The sequence below is a fragment of the Erithacus rubecula genome (genome assembly GCF_903797595.1).
Source record: "Erithacus rubecula genome assembly, chromosome: 22".
In the NCBI taxonomy this organism is placed as follows: Eukaryota; Metazoa; Chordata; class Aves; order Passeriformes; family Muscicapidae; genus Erithacus; species Erithacus rubecula.
Window position 1 is genome coordinate 9840765 of NC_136674.1, and position 14096 is coordinate 9854860.

The window sequence follows — 14096 nt, forward strand, 5'->3', positions numbered from 1 at the left end:
TCTCCAGTGGTGACACACAAACCTCCAAGCCTGACTGTCCCCTCTGTGGGGTGTCACCGAGCTCCTCCCGACCCCTGTGGCCACTCCCAGCCCATGGCCATGGCTCCCCTTCCTCTCTGTGGCCAGCACAGGTCAGCATGGCCACGCCAGGGCTCCTCATGGCCGTGCCAGGGCTCCTCATGGCTCAGACCTGGCTCCCACCCCATCCCCATTCCTTTTGGGACATCACTCCTGGGGCAAGGAGTGTTTGTACAATGCTCCCAGGTACGTGGTGTGGTGTAGGGACTGTCCTGTGCAGGGCCAGGAGCTGGATTTCCATGATCCTTGCAGATCCTTGTAAGAGGAATGAGGGATTTGTCTTTACAAAGAAGCTGTGGGTCTGGTAGCAGATAAAACTAGAACTGAGAGATAAAAGAAACAATAGGAAGAATTCCACTGATTGATGAATGGAAAATTATTATTTGCCTTTAGAAACAAACTGTAGCTTTGCTGATAAAATGAAATTGGGTATTGAAAGATGAAAGAAGCAATGGGGGAAAACCATGAATTCCATAAGAATTAAAAATGAAAACGGAAGGTTTTACATCAGAGGGGAATCTCAGGTATCAGGTGTTCTGGGAAGTCTGTGCCTGTCAAGTACCTCAGGCAATGGGGAAACAAAGAGGGAAATACAGCCAGGAAAATAGGATAAAAAGGGAGGCTGTGTCCTCCAAACACTTGAGAGATCCCAGGGGAATGCCCCATGGCCTCTCCCTTTATTTGAATAAAGCAAAAAGGACCCCTCTGACTCCTTTTTGGACATAAACCTCCGACTGTCCCGTCCCCGCTATCCCCTCCCTGCTCTCCCCTCCCCGCTGTCCCTTCTCCGCTGTCCCGTCCCCGCTATCCCCTCCCCGCTGTCCCCTCCCCACTGTCCCCTACCCGCTGTCCCTTCTCCGCTGTCCCGTCCCCGCTGTCCCGTCCCCGCTATCCCCTCCCCGCTGTCCCGTCCCCGCTGTCCCTCCCTGCTATCCCCTCCCCGCTGTCCCCTCCCCACTGTCCCCTCCCCGCTGTCCCCTCCCCGCTGTCCCGTCCCCGCTGTCCCCTCCCCGCTGTCCCCTCCCCGCTGTCTCCTTCCCGCTATCCCGTCCCTGCTGCCCCCTCCCCGCTGTCCTGTCCCCGCTGTCCCCTCCCCGCTGTCCCCTCCCCGCTGTCCCTCCCCGCTGTCCCTCCCCATCTGTCACTCGCCAGCTGGCCTCGCTTGCCCTTTTTGTGGAAGGAGAATTGGAAGCAACGATTTCTTTGGCTGCAATTGCACAACACCTCAAGCACCTGAGCTCTGACCCAGGCTTCCAGGTAGATTATTATTAATTAGAATTATTATTTATTATTATTCTCTGACCCAGGCTTCCAGGTAGATTATTATTAATTAGAATTATTATTTATTATTATTATTATTATTATTATTACTACCAGTACTATTATCCCAGCCCTCTGAGGGCACCTTCTATGTTTTGGGCTACCTCTTTTATCTCTGTGATCTGCAACACCTCCTCTGATATCTGAGCTCCAGTCTTTGGGTAATACAAACATGGAGATGACTTTCAGTGCAAATTTTCTTCCTGAAAAGAAATTTTCTTCTTGCTCCTCTTCCTAAATGTGAACCTTGCACTTTACCCTGCCAGCCAACCGCTTAATGCCAGTAAGAAATGGACTTTCCTTTTCCCTAGATAATGACTGATCTTGCAGATTGGATAATGAAATAAGTAATGCCATTAGCAGCCCATTAATCAGTGGTGAGCAGTGAATTACACCGAGTGCACGGCTGTCACTGTTCCTGAAGGACAAGAGAAGGGGAACTGGGTAGAAATGGGAAAACCACCCAAAATCCAGTCCCCAGTTCCCCACAGGTTTCTTTTTTACTGCCAAGTGTCCAACAGTCAATTCTTTGCCTGGGGGATCCAGCCTTGTGACAGCCTGCCCAGATTAGGTGTCTGTGCTCTGGAGATTCCCTGCACATCCTAAATTCTGCTGATTTCCACACTGAGCAGGAAGTCACTGCCTTCACTTCTGTCCCTGCCTCGTGCAGGATGTGAAAAAAGAGAACAGAATCCACGAGGGCCCTTCCCCGCAGTGTCATTAAGAGTAGAAGTGGCAGAACATGGCTATAGTTACAGCAGGACCTGTCCCCATCCACGGGATCTGTCCCTACCCACAGGATCTGTCCAAATCCACGGGACATGCCCCTATCCACAGGACCTGTCCCCATCCACAGGATCTGTCCTTATCCACAGGACCTGTCCCTATCCACAGGATCTGTCCCCATCCACAGGACCTGTCCCTATCCACAGGATCTGTCCCCATCCACAGGACCTGTCCAAATCCACGGGACATGCCCCTATCCACAGGACCTGTCCCTACCCACAGGACCTGACCCCACCAACAGGACCTGTCCCTATCCACAGGATCTGTCCCCATACAGGATCTGTCCCTGTCCCTGGCTGTGCCTGAGCTGCATTCCCAGGAGGAGCAGGCACAGTGCTGGAGCAGAGCCTCACTGCTGTCCTGCCACAGTGAGAGACAGGAGGCCGTGGAGCAGATCAGAAATGAACAGAACTGAACAGAAATGAAGTCTGAGCAGAGTCACCCCTGGGAGGGAGCAGCCAGTGGCTCCTCCTGGAGCTCAGCCATCCCTGTGCCTCTGATTTCTGTCTCACTGGTATTTCCACAAACAGAAAACGTGGCACCCCTGGGTCCCAGGTCTCCAATCCCCATCCAGACACGGCTCTCCCACGGGACTGACAGCACCCCTCCATCTCCCAGTACCAGGATCACTGAGCTCCAGGATCATCCAGTCCAAGCTGTGCCTGCCCCACCTTATCCCCAGCCCAGAGCACTGAGTGTCATGTTCAGGCCTTCCCTGGGCACCTCCAGGGATGAGGACTCCAAACCTCCCTGAGCCCCTTCCAGTGCCTGGCCATCCTTTCCATGGGGAAATTCCTCCTCATATCCACCCAAACCTCCCCTGCCCAGCCTGAGGCCGTTCCCTCTCCTCCTGTCCCTGTTCCCTGGAGCAGAGCCCGACCCCCCCGGCTGTGCCCTCCTGGCAGGGAGTTGTGCAGAGCCACAAGGTCCCTCCTGAGCCTCCTTTTCTCCAGGCTCAGCCCCTTTCCAGCTCCCTCAGCTGCTCCTGGGGCTCCAGCCCCTTCCCAGCTCCATTCCCTGTCCTGGACATGCTCCAGCCCCTCTGGGTCTGTCTTGGAGCAGCCCAGAACTGGACACAGTACTGGAGGTGCCTCATCCTCAAGGTGTGGCCTCAATCTTTATGCCAGGTGCCACAGCAGGGATTTTAGGAAGAGCTCCATCGTGGGTAAACACCACCCTGAACTGCTGAGGTCCTTTCCCCAGAAGTGCTCACTCTGTGAGAGAGGAAGATCAGGAACAACAACCCTAAAAACAAAAATTATCCAAGATAATACTGAATGAAACCCTTTTTAACCCTTTCCCTAAGACACCTCCTGTGTCCTCACCTCCAGCGAGCTCACAGCACCCCAGTGAGGCTGGAACACCTCAGTGGCTGGTGTATCACCGAAAGGGTTAACTGGGAAGGCATTTTCAGCCCAGCCCTCGCTGGCCCAGCACTGGAAGCTCCTGGCCCTGGGTTCCCTGTGCTCCTCCTCCCCCCGAGCCGAGGAGGCGCCGATGCTGAGCACGGAGCTCCCCCGGGCACATCGTCCCTCGGGGACCTTCGGGGACCCTCGGGGACACTCGTCACCAAAATGTGCGGCTGGGGACAGGCAGGAGGAGCGCAGACAAAGGCGGGGCTGGCTCCAAAGCGGGGGTGACGCCGCTTGCTTTCCTCTCCACTGGCAGAAAATCAATCCTGCTCGTAAGAGGAGAAACCCGGCTCCAAGGAAAAAGAAAGGTCCTCACATCACTTCTTCCATCAGGCTGACACCTCTTCATCTCGGGGAATTTAACATCTGTTACATAACTCAGGGAACATGTGGCTACTTTCCAGGCTTATTAATAGCACAAACCCCCCAGCTGAAATGAAAATGAGCAGCTGCTCCAGACTTCACCTCTGGAGAAGGGGCTGGGAGCAGGTACAGGGGCTGGCTGGGGCTCAGGGCTCCTTTACACCACAGCTCCTCCTGATGAGCCAGAAGGGACACCTGGACTGCTGCTGAGACAGCTGCATTCCCACATTTTCCCAGTGCTTCTTTCCTTTCACATCTCATTTTTCTTTCCAGGAGAGGCAGAGGATGGTGGAGAGGGTTGGGGAAGTGCAGAGGGGAGGGGAGGGGGACAGTGGATCATTGTCCCCTTCATCCCAGAACACTTCGTTGTGGATGATTCAGATACCCTTTCAGGGCCTCCCTAGAAAATGATCCCTTAGATAAGAAATCCTTCCTTAGGATGACTCATGCTAGAGAAATTGTTCACCCCCCTGTAGACCCCCTGTGTTATCTCTTAGTGTCCCAATTGGTCTTTTCTCAATTCTCTAAGTAATTGGTCACTCTTTCACCTAAAACTTTAAAGTAGTTGGATAGTTTTTCAATCTCTAATTTTATTGGTCCACTTCTCAAAGCACCCCAACCCTATAAAACCCCTTTGATATTCCATGTACTCAGATTCGCTGCTGGATCCCTTCATAGAAATAAAGTTGCCTGTGGAACTTCTGTGCAGCTTTCCCAGATCTCTATTTCTCTGCTGGCTAAGAAGGTCCTACAAGCAAAATGAAGTCACAAAAGAGCTGATAGCCTAAACATTAGGCCTTGCTTGCATCTAAGGACCTTGTGGCTGATGTCTGCCTGAAGCAGCCAGGAAAATCTGTCCCATTTAGAAGGTTTTATCCAGGCTTGCTGTGGCAGCCTGGGGCAAAACCCCAGCCCTGGCAGCTGCACTTCCATTCAAGGTCACTCAGTCACTTCCAAGATGTCCAACATGGCTTGCAGGCACTTCCATGCCAGGATTTAATCCTGAATGCTGAGCTGCCCTCTCACTTGAGGGACAGGCTGAAGGAAGCCCTTGGCACCTGGACAGAAGGTGGGAGGGTTGTCTGTGGCACAGTTCCTGTGGGGATGGAAGGGCAGTTCCATGAGCACTCCTCTCCACACCAGAATGGTGCTTTGGGTGCTCCCTGATGTTTCCAGGTGAAGGTGAGGCTGTGGCTGGGACACACAGGATATTCCTAAAATATTGTGCTGGGTTGTGCCCAGCAATGTGTGTTCTGTCCCAACTGCTGACCCGGGTGGGGCAGTGCCCCTGATCTCCTGGCACATATTATCTACTCATGGGCCATCTTTAAACCAGCTGGGCAATCATCTTTATCTTCCCACAGCCCATCCTCCCTCCAGGAGATATCTCCCATTAATGGCCACTGAGTCCCAGTGCATGATTGATAAAATTCCATCATCCCACTGGGAGATGCTCCAGCCAGGGCAGGAGCCAAGCCTTTCCTACCCAGAGAAAAACTGACATTTTGGACACCAAGGCACCTTCTTTCCACTGGATTCCAGAGGAAAGCCAGACCTTTCCACATCATCCCTGCACCTTCAGAGGAAACTGCACCTTCTCCAGGAGCACTGCTCCAGCTGAACCACATCTGCCCCTGCAGGAGGATGCAGCCACCATGGAATGGGACTGTGCCACCACCCTGACTGACTGAGGGGTGTCAGCTTGGATTCTGACTCTGGTAGGGTTTGGGATTGTTCTTTGTAATACTGCATTTCTATTTTAATTTTCTAGTAAAGAACTGTTATTCCTAATTCCCATATCTTTGCCTGAGAGCCCCTTAATTTCAAAATTATGACAATAATTTAGAGAAAGGGGGTTTACATTCTCTATTTCAAGGAGAAGCTTCTGCCTTTATTGGCAGACACCTGTCCTTTAAACCAGGACAGACACACAACCCACAGCTCACATCAGGCAAAGGGAGAGGGAAAAACCCCCAGCCCATCCAGCCCATTCAGGGATCCATTAATGGATCATGGAGAGCTTCCCATGCAAACTAAAATGATCTGCTTAAAAAAAAAATAGGTGAACAATTCCTCTAAATCTGAAATCACCAAATCTAAACTACTTCCTCATCCAAACTAGAAGGGACCATTCCAGGAGATGAAAAGACCTGTCAACTTAGCATAGTTTGACTCAAATTTTCTTTTTTCCCTCCCTGTAACCATCTTTTTCCTCCCCACCCAGCTGAAAGTTCACTCATTTTTAATTTTACAGGCATATTTTCCCTGTTCACTAAGCCATACTTATCTGACCTCCTGCATTTGTAACAATCATTTCTTATTCTTTATCCTATACCTGGGCTGATCCTCTAAGCTTTCCTGGAATGATTTGGACAAAAATATTATTTTTGACATCCTGGGATTCTTTCACAGAATCTTCCATTCCAGCTGCTATTTTTTGTCTTCATATCCTGTTCCCAATATCTGCAGGTGGGAATTCTGGGGTCAATTTGACTTAATTACAATTCATCTGCAAGTTAAACAATTCTGTTTATTGGCACAAATACAGAGCCACAGGATATTAGGGAAGGAGGGTGCTGAGTACCTAACAGCTCTTGGAAATTTAGAAATCATCTAATTATTTCTGTTACCCAACAAGGGCTTCATACACTGCTCACTGTCTTTAGAAAAAGCAACTGGCAACGTCAGAAAAAATTATAAATTGACAATTCCAAGTGATTGACCTCCTGTTCCTATTGTGCATTTGCCATGGAATGAAAGAAAAACAGGAAAGAATCTTGCCAAGGTACGAGGAAGAAAACAACAACAACAAAAATGAATGAGATTTTGTTGGCAGAATTTGCAAATTATTCCTGCTCCCTCTCACCCAACTTCCGTCACATAATTGCCATGTGCTGCAGCAAATTCCCTGGAAATGCTTCTGCTCCAAGGTGGAAGCAGCAGTTTGTGCAGAGCAAGGGACTCCTGAGCTCAGAGCCCCAGCCAGGAATGAAGCACAAGCAAAAGAGGCAAAGAGGAACAGGTTTAGGTCCAGGTCTGGCAGGTCTGGCTCAAAGCCAGGCTCCAGCAGGTGCTTGTGAGGATGGCCAAGCTGGAGTGCCAGGGAATCCGTGTGGAATGGCAAAGGGCTGCCCTGGGCATGGCACAGAGCTGGGGATGGCACAGAGATGGGGATGGCAAAGCCTGGGGATGGCACAGAGATGGGGATGGCACAGAGCTGCCCTGGGGGTGGCAAAGGGCTGGGGATGGTAAAGTGCTGGGGATGAAAAAGCTGCTCTGGGGATGGCACAGAGCTGGGGATGGCACAGAGCTGGGGATGGCACAGAGCTGCCCTGGGGATGGCACAGAGCTGGGGATGGCACAGAGCTGCCCTGGGGATGGCACAGAGATGGGGATGGCACAGAGCTGCCCTGGAGATGGCACAGAGATGGGGATGACAAAGGGCTGGGCATGGAAAAGAGCTTCACTGGGGAAGCAGAAGAGCTGGGGATGGCAAAGAGCTGCTCTGGGGATGGCACAGAGCTCGGGATGGCAAAGGGCTGGGGATGTCACAGAGCTGCCTTGGGGATGGAAAAGGGCTGGGGATGGCACAGAGCTGGGAATGGCAAAGAGCTGCCCTGGGGATGGCACAGACCTAAGGATGGCACAGGGCTGGGGATGGCACAGACCTAGGGATGGCAAAGGGCTGGGAATGGCACAGAACTGGGGATGCAAAAGAGCTGCAGACTCTGACAGCTAGGGCAGGCACAAAGCAGCCTTTGGGCTCTCAGAGATGTCAGGGCTGGGGCAGGGCTTTGCAGCAGTGTGAGGGCACAGATGTGCTCAGCCAGCCAGCGCCTCTTCCACCCCACCTCCACAGCCTGCTCCTGACTGCAGCAGCAGCTCCTGGAGATCCCAGCAGGGAAGTCAAAGCCAACCCAGCCCACACTGCCCCTGCTTGTGGTGGCACTGACCCAGCAGGAGAGATTCCATGCTGGAATGGTGGCTCAGGGAGGGACAGAGGGCATCTGTTCCATGGTGGGAACGACCAAAGCAGGACCCAAGGGTGGGCTCAGTGCGGGCAGTGAGTCCTGTGGGCTCTCAACTCCCTGAGCATGGCTGAGTGCTGGAGAGCTCAGGGAAAAGGGAGGAATTCCATCCAAGCTCCAGCCAAAAAGCTCAGTCAGGAGCAGATGAAAACAAAGCTGCAGTGGAGGTGCAGGAGACAGGGTGGGAGCAAAGGATCCTACAGGAGGCTGAGCTTAACTGGGCTCCATGGGGAGGGTGTGGGTGGGACACAGGTGAGGACACTCAGGGCATCACAGGGTCATGGGATATCCTGAGCTGGAAGGAACCCCCAGGGATCCCCCAGCCCTGAACAGACACCCCAGACATCCCTGGGCATCCCTGGCAGCTCCTGGCTGTGCCTATTCCCTGGGGAGCACCTCTGGGGAAGAACCTTGCCTGATCTCCAGCCTGAGCCTGCCCTGGCACAGCCCCAGCTGCTCCCTCAGGTCCTGTCCCTGTCACACAGAGCAGAGATCATTGTCTGCCCCTCCTCTGCCCATCATGAGGACAATGTACCCGTGATGAATCCCTGCTCCAGCTGATCATTCCAAGTGCCCTCAGCTGCTCCTCTTCCCCTCAAGGCCCTTCACCTTCTTCATGGCCTCCTTTGGATGCTTCCAAAATGGATTCATGGCTTCCCTACCTCGTGGTGCCCCAGATTTCACACAAAATGTGAGATGAGGCTGGCCCAGCTGGAGCAGAGCAGGACAGTCCCTCCCTGGTGGCCCAGGGCAGGGTCACTGTCCCCAGGGCTCTGGCAGCACCAAGGTTTGATCCCAGCCCTTGGCAGCACAGGAAGCACTGGGATCCACATGCTGAGTACCTAAAACCTTGTCACCTGTGCTGGCATCTCAGAGGGTGGCCCTGTGCTCCAGAGCCACACTGATGGGCTCTGAGCTTGGGCAGGACCTGAAGCCCAGCAGGTCCCACAGAGCCCTGAGTGCCAGGGGATTTCAGTGACCCAGGGCTGCTCCTGTGCTCATCGGGTTTCCTGGCTCAGGAAATGTAAGGATTTGATGTGAGAATTTGTCAGAAAAGCAGGCACAGGCTCTTCACCTCAGTGTGTGCTCTGTGCCATTGACTGAAGTCACTGCAATTGAATTTACATGTTTTTCTAAAACAGGACTTGGCTGGCAGCTCTTGAGATCTCTAAAATAACTTTTTCTATGCTGCTGTTGTTTTTCAGCAGCACTTTGAGCTATTACTTATCAAAAGGGGCCTCATTTCCCCAAATTAAATAAATTTTCCATAAAGTATAGGATGTATAAATTAGTCCAATGTGCTTTCAAACATTCTGGGGTTTTGGTAAACAAAATCTATTCAGTATTTAAACTCTGCAGCTTTCCCTCATGCAATATCACTGTGCAAAAGTTTTAATTTGATTATGCATCTTACTTACTGTGCTCTTATGTGTCCTCCCCCTTTCTCTCCTGTTCTACTTATTTACTTTAAAATAAAACCCAATCATCTCTCATACAGCACTGCAATTTTCATCAGAATTCTTCTGCTAGCAAAACATATTTAAGGCTGACCCTGACAACCATTCTCATTTTCCTTCAAACACTTCAATTATTACTTAATTTAGGCCTGCTTGAATAGTCCTGCCACCTCTAATTTGACCACTGTCACAGCAATGCAGGAGTGACTTCAAAATGAAAGGGGATTGAAATTGCCATCAATGAATGAGTGGTGATGGGTAATTATGACTTTACTCAGTATTGGTGGGGCCAGGAGCAATCCAAGGTGTCACAATTGCTCCTATGACTGCAAATATGGATACACCATTCTAGTGGTTTAGATTTGTTAATTTTAATATATTTATTTTTTGTTGTGAGATGGGATTAGGACTAAAAGTAAGGTAGGTTTAAAATTTAAAAAAGAACCCTCCCTGGGTTTGCTGTCTTTAAAATGTAAATTCACAAAAACAAGCCAAATTCTTTAATTAGTTTCTCAAGCTATCAACAACCAAACCAGCCTCCAATTAGTTTCATTAACTCACAGAGAAAGTTCTCAAGAAAAAAACTTCTGTGAATACCTTCTTCTAAATACCAATTAATACCAAACTAACACAACCATGTATATGTGTGTACACACCTGACTATATATATATGTATTGTGTAATATTTATTGTGTAATATATGTAAATACATAGAATTTATATTAATTATAAAAAGGTGTAAATGTATAAACACACGGTATACTGATTGTTATATAATTTAAAATTATATAACACATTAAAAATTGAGAGGCTGCTTGAATAAAAATAAAAAAGGAGAAGTTAAAAGATTAAAATAACTGCTTTAAACTCTCTGTTGCAAACCTGGAATAATCACAGACTAGCCAAGCAACCAGAGGTAAAAGGAAAAAAAGGTTGTGCAGCAGCCCAGGAGAGCTAAAAGGCACTGCTCCAAGTGTATCCAGGGAGAAAAGAGATCCCTAGGTGGGACAAATTGCTTGGACTGCTGCAGTGGGGTTGGCCAAAAAGGGCTCAGAGCAACACCTGGCTCAGGAGCAGGAGGAGAAGGAATGGTGGCAGGGGGATGTGGCTGCTGGTGAGCACCCAGCACAGCCCAGGACAGGCTGAAAGGAGCAGGGAATTGTTTGCTGGGAAAAGGAGACAGGAACAAAGATGAGCAGTTTTCATAATGGGAGCAACTTCCCAGTGCAGCCCCAGAGAGCCCTGGAGAACAGACCCACTGCTGGGGAATTACCTGGGGGCTGGAGGGGTGTGAGTGCAGGGACAACTTCCCTCAATGGCACAGAGTCAAGCAGGAGGAGCAAACCCTGTGCTGCAACAGCTGCACAAACACCTGACAAAATCCAGCCTCTGGGGGTCTAAAGGGCTGAATTCCAGAGCCAAATCCTGCTCAGTAGAAAAGGCCCCACGCTCTCCTCACCAAATTCTGATCTCTGGACTCAGCAATGCAGGACAGGGAGGGTCACTGAGGTGTGGAGGCTGCTTTGGAAAGAGCCACAGGCAAATCCAACGTGAGGGGTTTCTGTCAAACAGAACCAGCTGGAGCTGTGCTGCTGCCTGGCTATGTCATGCACCTGCAGGATGAATAAATCCTGCTCAGAGCACTGGGAAGGGAGATAACAGAGTGAGGAAGGGGGAGAAGAGGGAAAGGAGCTTGGCCAGAGACAGAATTCTGCACAGAAATAGGCTGACACATCAAGGCCCTTCAGGGGCAAAGAGATGCTTGAAAGGGATGTAGGAGACACCTACTAAAGCAGAGTTTAATCATATCCTCAACACCAAGGAGCAAAGGCAATAGAGAACAAACACTTACTGTTTTTCACAGCACCAGACTCAAGAGGGACCCAACGAAATTACCAAGAAGTCATTTCAAAAAAAGAAAAAGGCAGAGGAAATGTTTTTACAAATAGTGCCCAATTATGTTGTTGATTTTTTCCTGGAAGACATCAAGTGCTCAAAAGAGGAAAAAAATAATGCATTGAAAATGAGAGACAGCCTTCAGCTCAGGAAGTTTTCAGCAGGAGTTGAGAGGAGCTGGGAAATTGGAGGAGGAATGGGCTGCACTTGCCCTTCTCCAGGAGATGAGGTGAGAGGGGAATTTGTCCTCCCTAGAGGGAGAGTCCCAGGGATGGAGCTCCAATACTAATTCCCTCCTTCTCCATGTTTTTTTTCCTACTGCCAGAGAAGGAAATATTTCCTCGTGGAGCTGCTGGGCACTGAGAGCTACAAGACATGTTCCAGCAATTTAATGTGGATCACAGTTTGGACATAAAGTGTTTAACTAATGGTCAAGAAAAAGCCCAGTGAACCATCACCAGTGACCCTGTGCTTTGCACAGAGCAGGTTCTCTTCATAATTCACACTCTTAAACTCAGCTAATCTCTTCTTTCAAACCCTTTGGGGTGACTCTCAGGCATGGCATCACCAAAAATCAATAGCTTTAAGGGACTTGCATGAGCTTGCCTTGGGTAGTGGCCTGAGGGGTGGCAGGGAGGGAGGGGGGAAGGCAGACTCTGGTTTCTGCAGGTCCCAGAGGGAGCTCTGGGCTCTGGCTGTCAGAGCAGAGCCTGTTGTGCTGTACCCTTCAGAGGATGCTCTCCATCCCAGCCCTGCCTGGAGCTGGAGCTCAGCACCAGGGAGTGCCAGCTCTGTGCTCCCCTCACTGCTCCCTCTCCCACCCTGCCAGCAACTTTTACAAACATACCTTATGGTGGTGTTTTCTCTCCAGAGTGAGAACACACGAAGGAGGTGCTCAGAGGGGACAGTCCTTAGGACAAGGGCAGGGCCATCAGGAGTCTCCTGTTTCCTCACAACCCCACTGCAAAGTTTCTCTGACTCCCCAGGCTCCCCTCTCCTTTCCTGCCTGCTGCTCCCATGGGCACCCCTCCCCTCCCCTAAAAAGCCAGACTGCCAACTCACAGCAGCCCCTCTGGCCTTTGGGATCCAGGCTTGCAGTGGTGCTGAGCCAGAGGAGTAGCACAACAGACCTGTGGGTGGGACAAGGTCCCCCTACGCCCCCAGGGATCCTGTGCCACCCATCCATGGATGTGCACGGACCCAGCAGCTCCTCTCACCCAGCCTACACCTCTGGGCCATCACCACAGACTGCCAAGGCTTCCATGGAATCATGGTTGGGGTTGGAGAAGCCCATCTCACCCCACCCCCTGCCCGGGCAGGGACACCTTCACTGTCCCCATCCGTGGCTCTGACACTTGGCACCTGAGCCTGGAGCAGTCTGGGAGCCCAGCTCAGGGCCAGACTCTGCTGGGTTTGTGAGCTGGCAGGGGCTGAAATAGGGTCAGTGCTCCCAAAGGGATCAGCAGAGCTGCCCAAGGCTTCCTGCTGCCTCTGGCTGCTCCAGCCTCTCTGGAGCTGCAATGGTTTCCTCAAGCATTAAATGAGACCCCGTGTGGAGCCCCTTGCCTTTGTGCCAGAACAGGGATAAGCCCTTATCACCTCATCATCCACCCTCTCACACGGCTCAGCTTGGCTGGAAAGAGCAGGGACAGCATTGTGCACAGATCCATCTCCTTCCTGGATCCCAGAGAAAGCCCCTTTTACAGCTCCCAGTCCAGGAGGGAGTAGGATATTTATCTACAATCCCAAGGAGAGCACTGTTGCTTCAATGAGGTCACAGGACAAAACTGCACCTTCAATCCATGGTACAACCTGATGGAGAAAAGAATCCATCCACTCTACCTGCTTGTTTTTCTGGATTAGCCAAAGTGCCTGGATCTCCTTTTCCTGAGTATTCATCAGGACTTGGAACAGCTGGGGTGCAGCTGAGTAGGGTCCTGCCCCTTCAGGCTTTTCTCTGTGTTTTTCTTTGAGGCCAGGATGGCTTGGGATTAATCCCACTGGTGTTATTTGCATTACAACAGCTCTGGGATCAGCACCTTTTGTTCCAGAAAATAGGATTTTGGATGTGAACTCATTGAGAGGAATTTAACCAAACCAACACAGCTCTGCATGGACTGAGGTGCCAAGGGACAGTGCCACCCCACAGAAGCTGCTTGCCAGCTGAACCATTCTGGGATTCTGGTGTTCTGTGTCACTCTCCTGCTGTCTCCTCCTGCACAGCCCCAGCCCTGGAGGCAGCTGAGGTGTCAGGGGGGTTGCAGATCATTACAAGGCACAAACATCCCCGGAGCAGCCCGGCCTGGTGACTCCTCACCAGCAGCAGCAGCTCCATGGCAGCTCCTTGTTCTTAAGAACCAGCAGCTTTCTTGTGCTTAACCCCTGGGAGACCTTTCCTCTTCCCAAGTTAATCCCTTCCCAGCTCCATAGGCTGCTTTGCCACAGTGGATTTATGAGGCAGCAAAAATAAAACCACGTTCTGAATAGGTTCCTGTTTCCTTTTCAGGTCTGGGGGTGCCAGCTCCTTCTTGCCTTTGCTCCTGCAGTGGAGCGTCCAGGAGAAACCTTTCCAAAATCAGCAGGGGCCTCCCGCCAACTCCCAGTGAAGCATCAGCAGCTCCTGAGGGTTTATTAATCCCCTTTGAAACAGTGCCTGAGGCTCCCAGAGCACTTGGGCAGCTCTCAAACTGGAGTCCAGGCTTTGGCTGGAGCCAGGAGCAACCCAGAGTCAGTCAGTTCTGAGCACAGGAGGATTT

At 51.1% G+C, this 14096-nt stretch overlaps 2 protein-coding genes across 2 annotated transcripts in view; both read right to left on the bottom strand.

Moving 5' to 3' along the window:
• Positions 1-14096, bottom strand: part of LOC306811325 (S-adenosyl-L-methionine-dependent tRNA 4-demethylwyosine synthase TYW1-like) — a 396352-nt gene that overhangs the window by 260735 nt on the left and 121521 nt on the right. The window lies entirely within an intron of this gene.
• The window catches only part of CALN1 (calneuron 1), a 139241-nt gene that overhangs the window by 120855 nt on the left and 4290 nt on the right, over positions 1-14096 (bottom strand). The gene's annotated exons all lie outside the window — the stretch shown is intronic.